Source organism: Triticum dicoccoides, chromosome 6A, assembly GCF_002162155.2.
Source record: "Triticum dicoccoides isolate Atlit2015 ecotype Zavitan chromosome 6A, WEW_v2.0, whole genome shotgun sequence".
Lineage (NCBI taxonomy): Eukaryota > Viridiplantae > Streptophyta > Magnoliopsida > Poales > Poaceae > Triticum > Triticum dicoccoides.
Genome location: NC_041390.1, coordinates 195,777,740 through 195,784,931, shown reverse-complemented (window position 1 = coordinate 195,784,931; position 7,192 = coordinate 195,777,740).

The following is a 7,192-nucleotide window of genomic DNA, read 5'->3' as shown; positions in this document are numbered from 1 at the left end:
TTAGCATCGTTAAATCAAGAGTATTTTCTTCCTCTAGTTTATCATTACTGCTAACATAACAATTGTCATCCTCAACATGATGGTGACATTCCTGCATGGGAAGTTCGTTGGCATCAAATTCATTCAAACTAGAGTCATCATCATACTCTTGTTCCCGCAGATTAGTATCATCTTGCGATTTTTCTTGATCCTAAAGATATTTTTGACAAATCTAAATTGTTGAATCCACTTTGCATTGTATCCAATTAAGAAGTTTGCCCTTACTGCATGCTTGGACCATTTCGATCTTCGAAAATAGCATCCTTCGACTTGTTCGCAACACATACCAGATGACATCCTAGGTGGGATTAATCTTAGCCCCACCCTTTGCATGCCTAGCACCGAATATGATTTGTGCATTGAGCCCTAGAGTGGTTCATCGAAAGACAAGGGTATAGGTTCCTCTGGCATTCATAGGGCTAGAGATCAGACAAGGCCCAAGAATGCATCTTTCAAAGAAAACATTGATCCTGCTCTTGACTGCTCATTAAACAACTGACCACAAACTGATCCCTGCTGATTGCTAGGAAATTCAAGCCGCTGAAAGCCTGATTGAAGAACTACTGGAGATGAATTTGGATCAAAGAATCTTGGAGATTGAACCGCTTGAGTATAAGATTTCGAGTACCCTTTACGAAAACCCTGGTCCATTCTGCATTTTTTTCTCGACAGCATAACTCGAATTCACGCAAATAATCCGGTCCTCTAGAGCCCTAATGCCAGAACGAGAGGTTGAAATTCTGATTTCAATGTTACCCCCATGATAGATTGCAAAACCTACATCCTTGGAAGCTGTCGGATTTCGGGTTCCGGCAGACCCTTGAGGTTCGAACACTGGGGTGCACGCGGAGATCTCTCCCCTACCGATCTACGTCCAATCCTCTCGTGTGAACTAAGATAAAAATGATGACAACATAGGAGACACGAGGTTTATACTGGTTCGGGCCACCGTTGTGGTGTAATACCCTACTCCAGTGTGTGGTGTGGTGGATTGCCTCTGGGCTGATGATGAATAGTACAAGGGAAGAACAGCCTCGCGAGAGGTGTTCTTGAGCTGGTGCGATGAACTACTAGGGTGAGTTCAGTCGCCTCTTCCCCTCTCTTTGCTAGGGTTCTACCAGATTTCCAGCTGTCGCTCTACTCTGTGGTGGCTAGCTCTATTTATAGAGGCCCTAGGCCTCTCCCCAAATAATGAGCGGGAAGGGTGCCAACAATTGGCCATTTTGAAGGGGAACATCTAGTATAAGTTATCCTGACCAAAAGTGGTCTTTGGCTACCAAAATCACTAGTGATGACGCCGTCTTAGGCTCCACGGTGACCTCTATCCTGCCGCTCTGCTGGTCTTGGTCTCGTTGCACCGGAATGGTAACCATTGCCTGATACCTTGGCCTGTGCTTGCCCCCTTTGCACCAAAGGGGAAACAAGGACCCTGCGCAGGCCGACGCCCGCCTGGCCTTGATTGTCATGGCTTGCGTCATGGGATCCTCGTGAGGTACCCCCTGCCTTGATCTCTCCGCCTCCTCACGAGCCTGCCTGATGAGGCTGCCTCTGAGGAAGCTTCCTGTCGTCCGCCCCGCGAGGCTTGGCCCCTCGCGAGGGTCTTGAGCTTGGGTTGATGAAGATGGGCTGCGTTGGGCCCCCACCTGAGCCACGCCGCAGGCCGCAGGCAGGCAAGTCTGGGGACCCCCGTTCCCAGAATGCCGATAGTAGCCCCCGGGCCCAAGGCGCGCGCGGGCTTGGCTTAGCAGAGAAGCGAAGGGGCAAGCGCGAAGCGCCGCGGGCCCTAACAGCCTACGGCCTTGGGCGCCGCGTGGCGGTTTATTGGACGTGGGCGTCTGTGCTTCCCCACGATGCCTCAGCGACCGCACGACTCGACAAGTCCTTGCATGCAGAGATATGGGTCATGATTACCTGCGATCATGGTGCTCGGCGGTTGGCCTTCCCTGGCTATAAGAACGGGGCCGTGTGAGCTTCTTCAGTTCACCCATTTCTGCTACTCCCTTCTTCTTCTTGGCCACTCACCATTCTCATGGCTCCGAAGAGATTCTCGGCCGCAGAGAAGGGAAAAGCCCGCCAGGCAGTGCCCGACTCCCCCCGGCCAAGCGCGGTCGGGGTCGTCCTCGCAAGCATCCCGCGGTCTCTGCAGCGGCTCCCCGCGGCTACGGAGGCGGCTCCCTACGCGGTGGTGAGCACTCGGCTACCGAGGGGAGGCATGTCGTGACCGCGCGGCCCCCCAGGCCGCGCTTTCGCTCGGTGGAGGTGCTGCCGGAGTTCGTCGTGTGGTCGGCGGACCCGACCAGCACCTGGCTCCAGCTCCCCCGCTTCTTCGTAGGTGAACTGCCGGCCAGCGCCCAGTGCGGCTTTTGGCGCCAGGCGGATGGTTGCTGCAGCAGGGCCTTCTGGGCTTCGCTGGAGGTATCCCCTTCCGGAAATGGGGCCCTGACTCACGGCTGGCAAACGTTTGCCTGCGCGCGCGGCCTGAGTCGGCGGTGCACCCTGCACTTCAAGTTCGATGGCGACGCCACCCTCTACGTGAGGGTGTTTGGGGAAGATGGTCGCCGCGCTGGGTGCTGCCCCGAAGATGGTGACCGCGGCCGCCTGCCTAGCCCCGGCACCGACCAGGATGAAGACAGCGTCAGGCGTGCCGGCGGCGGTGCTCGGGGCTCGCCAAGCTTCGGCGACTCTTCCTTAGGCAGCAGCTCCTCCAGTGGTGGCCGCGACCAGCCCCCGCGCCGTCGCTCTTGCCTAGGTGAAGGCAGCGGGTCCACCCGCCGCCGCGCCTTGGTGAAGCGAGAGGAGGCGTCCACCTGAGCCCCGGGAGCAGCTCGAGCTTTTGCTGTAGGTTGGTGTTGGACAGGTCGTGTCCATTTTGTTTCCTTCCTTTCCGACGTAAGAAGAAGGTAGTACAGGGCCCCGCGGGGGCGTGTTAGAACTGTTGCTGTCAAGTGTCACGTTGCTTTTGCCATTTCTGCGCTATGTTTCCGTGCTGCGTGTCCATGTGCGGGAGTCATTTGAGCTTGGTGGAGCTTGACGCGGCCCTCGCCTCCCGAGGCTGAGGCCTTGCCGTGCGCTTCATGCCCTGCAAGGATTAGTTAGAGGGGTAACCTTTGGCCCCGGCAGCGGGGGCGATCAGCCTAGGTCCTGTATTCGTGTCGCGATGCCCATGAGGCATGGACTGGGAGGGGTGCTCCCGCAGAGGACTAAGACAGGAAAGCTCCAGACGATCGGGGCAGAAGACGCTCGCGAGGGCGCCCACGAACATCCCTCGCGAGACTTGTGCGAGAGAAAATGAGGCGAGTGGATGAAAAAGACAGAGAGTCACAAGCCAGGAATGCCAACAACTCCAACAAGACTTCAAACGGGAATAAACATGCCAACTGCAGAAAGCAAATGAAAAAGCCGCATCCGGCACCTATTCTAGTCTTCGATGTCTTCTCACCATCGCGGAGCTAAGTGCTGCCACTGGGCGTGGGCGGGAGCCACCGAGGCCCAAGGGCGGCACTCCGGAGACTCCGGGCGTGTACAGCCCCACTCATTATTACGTGAGAGTGTCACGGGAGGCGAGCTTCACAGGCATCGCGCCTTTTCCAAAGCGCGATAGCTTCACAGGCATTGGCCTTCTTCACAGGCACCGGGCCTTTCCCAAAACGTGATAGCTTCACAGGCATTGGCCTTCTTCACAGGCACCGGGCCTTTCCCAAAACACGATAGCTTCACAGGCATTGGCCTTCTTCACAGGCACCGGGACTTTCCCAAAACGCGATAGCTTCACAGGCATTGGCCTTCTTCACAGGCACTGGGCCTTTCCCAAAATGCGATAGCTTCACAGGCATTGGCCTTCTTCACAGGCACCGGGCCTTTCCCAAAACGCGATAGCTTCACAGGCATTGGCCTTCTTCACAGGCACTGGGCCTTTCCCAAAACGCGATAGCTTCACAGGCATTGGCCTTCTTCACAGGCACCGGGCCTTTCCCAGGTGCTAGGCCTCGCTCAGGGGTAGAACCTCCGGAGATGTTGAATGTTCCATGCGTTCTGGATGGGTACTCCCTCCGGAGTCTCCAAGCGCGCGGAGCCAGGCCTAAGAACATGAACAACCTTGAATGGGCCCTCCCACATGGGAGAGAGCTTGTGCAGCCCCTCCCTGGAGAGAACCTGTCTGAGCACGAGATCCCCTACCTCAAGGGTCCTGGGGCGGATGTTGCGGCTGTGGTATCGTCGTAGCGCCTGTTGATACCTTGCCTCTCGCAGTGCGGCTTCCCGACGGCGTTCCCCCCAGCACGAGGTCCGTCCCCCGCATGGCGTCCTACTGAGCCTCGTCGAATGCCAGGACCCGTGCGGAGCGATGCCGGACCTCGTGAGGGAGAATAGCCTCCGCTTCATAGACGAGGAAGAACGGGGTCTCGCCAGTCGGCTTGGTCGCTGTCGTGCGGATTGACCACAGCACGGACTGGAGCTCGTCGTGCCAGCCCCTGCCACAGGCCTCCAGCTTTTTCTTGAAGGTCCTGGCCTTGAGGCCCCTCAGGACCTCCACGTTGGCTCGTTCAGCCTGGCCATTGCTCCGGGGGTGTGCCACCAAAGCGTAGCATACCTGCGTTCCAAGGTTAGCACAGTACGTTTTGAAGAGATTACTGGTGAATTGCGAACCGTTGTCAGTGATGATGCGGTTAGGCACCCCAAACCGGCTCACGAGGCCCTTGATGAACTTGACTGCCGAGCTTGTCGGGATTGTGCGGACAGCTTCCACCTCGTCCCACTTGGTGAACTTGTCCACAACAACGTAGACGTAGCGATAGCCCCCTGGCGCCCGATGGAACGGGGCCAGAATGTCCAACCCCCAAACTGCGAACGGCCATGAGAGGGGTATGGTCTGCAAACCCCCCGCAGGCTGATGGGTCTGTTTAGCGTGAAACTAGCAGGCCTCGCAAGCCTTCACCAGCTCAACGGCGTCGTTGAGTGTTGTGGGCCAGTAGAACCCGCTGCGGTACGCCTTGCCGACGAGGGTTCGTGACGACGAGTGGTGCCCGCAGTCTCTGTTGTGTACGTCCGCCAGCAGTTCCTTTCCTTGCTCCCTGGAAATGCAACGTAGGGACACGTCATTTGGCCGCTTCCTGTAGAGCTCGCCATCCTGGATGCAATAAGCCGTGGCCTGCCGTGCCACACGCTCCGCCTCCTCCTCGTCCTCCGGCAGAATCCCTTGCATCAGGTAGTCCTTGAGCTCTGGGATCCAACATCCCACCTGAGGCTCCAACGCCAGGAGCAGGCGTGCCCCTAAGGCCGGGCCACAGACCGGAGTTCCCGAGGCAGGCGGCTGAGGAGGCTCCTCCCTTGGTTGCGCCGTGCCCGATAGCGACGGCACCGCCGAGGGCTTGAAGAGTCGCTCCTCGAAGACGGCAGGTTCCCGCGGCAGCCGCCTAGACACCCTCTTGGCAGTGTCGTCAACCTCCTGATTGGTGCCGCGAGGCACATGCTGCAGCTCTAGCCCCCAGAACTGTTTCTCCATCCTGCGGACTTCAGCGAGGTAAGCTTCCATTTGCTCGTCCTTTGGCTCGTATATCTTGTTGGAGAAGTTGACGAGGAGCTGTGAATCGCCCTTGATGGTGAGGCGCTTTACCCCTAAGGCGATCGTGGCTTTCAAGCCTGCTATCAGGCCTTCGTACTCTGCTATGTTGTTGGAGAGATTCTCTCCGTGCTGGAAGCAGAGTTGCACGACGTAATAGAGTTTGTCCTGAGTGGGGAATACGAGCACTGCGCCAGCTCCCGCGCCGTGTCGGGAGAACGCCCCATCGAAGTACATGACCCAGCCGTCCGGCGCTTCGTTTCCTGGGGAAAGTGACCGGTCTTCGCCAGCCTTGAGACCCGGTGCTTCTGCCCATTCTGCCACGAAATTCGCAAGTGCGGCTCCCTTGATAACCCTGGTCGTACTGAATTCCAGCTGAAATGCTTGTAGTTCGATGTTCCATTCAGCGACCCTTCCAACTGAGTTGGGGCTCCTGAGTACCCTCTCCAAGGGGTATGCCAAGACGACCTTGATGGGGTGGCCTTGGAAGTAGTGTTGTAGCTTGCGTGAGGCCACCAATAGCGCGAGGAGGAGCTTTTGAGGCATGGGGTACCGCGCCCTCGCGTCCCGTAGCACTATGCTGACGAAATACATGGGATGCTCGATGAGGTTGAGGGTGTTGACGCAGCTTGCGTCCTCCAAGGGTCGTGGCGCCTCCTGAGGCAACGGAGCTCCCAGCCCTTGATCGTTTGAAATGGCCTCCCTGCCTCGGGTGCGCCCTCCTGCTGCGGCTGCCCCTCTCCGGTTGTGGTCGCGACCCTCGCGGGGCCCTCCTGGCCTCGCTCTGCTTCAGCCTGGTCAGTCGACGTGGCCTTGGCCCGATGCTCCTCCCTGACCGCCACCAGAGCTGCGCTAGCGGAGTAGCGCGTGGCCGCAAGGTAGAGCACCAGGGGCTCCTGAGGGCGAGGGGCTACCATCACTGGTGGGCTAGTAAGGTACCTCTTGAGTTCTTGGAACGCCTTGTCGGCCTCTTCAGTCCATTCGAAGGGGCCTTTCTTCTTCATAAGCTTGAAGAAGGGCAGTGCTCGCTCCCCTAGCTTGGATATGAAGCGCCCTAGCGCGGTTACACGCCCGGTGAGCTTCTGCATCTCCCTGAGGGTCTTCGGCGGGCTCATGTCCTCGACCGCCTTGACCTTCTCCAGGTTGGCCTCTATGCCTCTGTGGGATACTAGGAAGCCCAGGAGCTTGCCCGAGGGGACTCCAAACACGCACTTCTCCGGGTTGAGCCGTAGGTCCACTTCATTGAGGCTTGCAAAGGTTTCTTCCAGGTCCTATATCAGGGTTCTTGCCTCAGGAGACTTCACCACAATGTCATTGACGTAAGCTTCAGCGTTCCTCCCGAGCTGCCGACCTAAGGTGATGTGCATCAGCCGCTGAAAGGTCGCGCCTGCGTTGCACAGCCCAAACAGCATGCACGTATAGCAGTACACTCCACACGGGGTCAGGAAAGCCGTCTTCTCCACGTCTTCTACCGCCATCTTGATCTGGTGATAGCCCGAGAAGGCATCCAGGAAGCACAATAGGTCACACTCTGCGGTGGAGTCGACTAGCTGGTCGATGCGGGGGAGCGGAAATGGATCCCGCTGGCAGACCTTG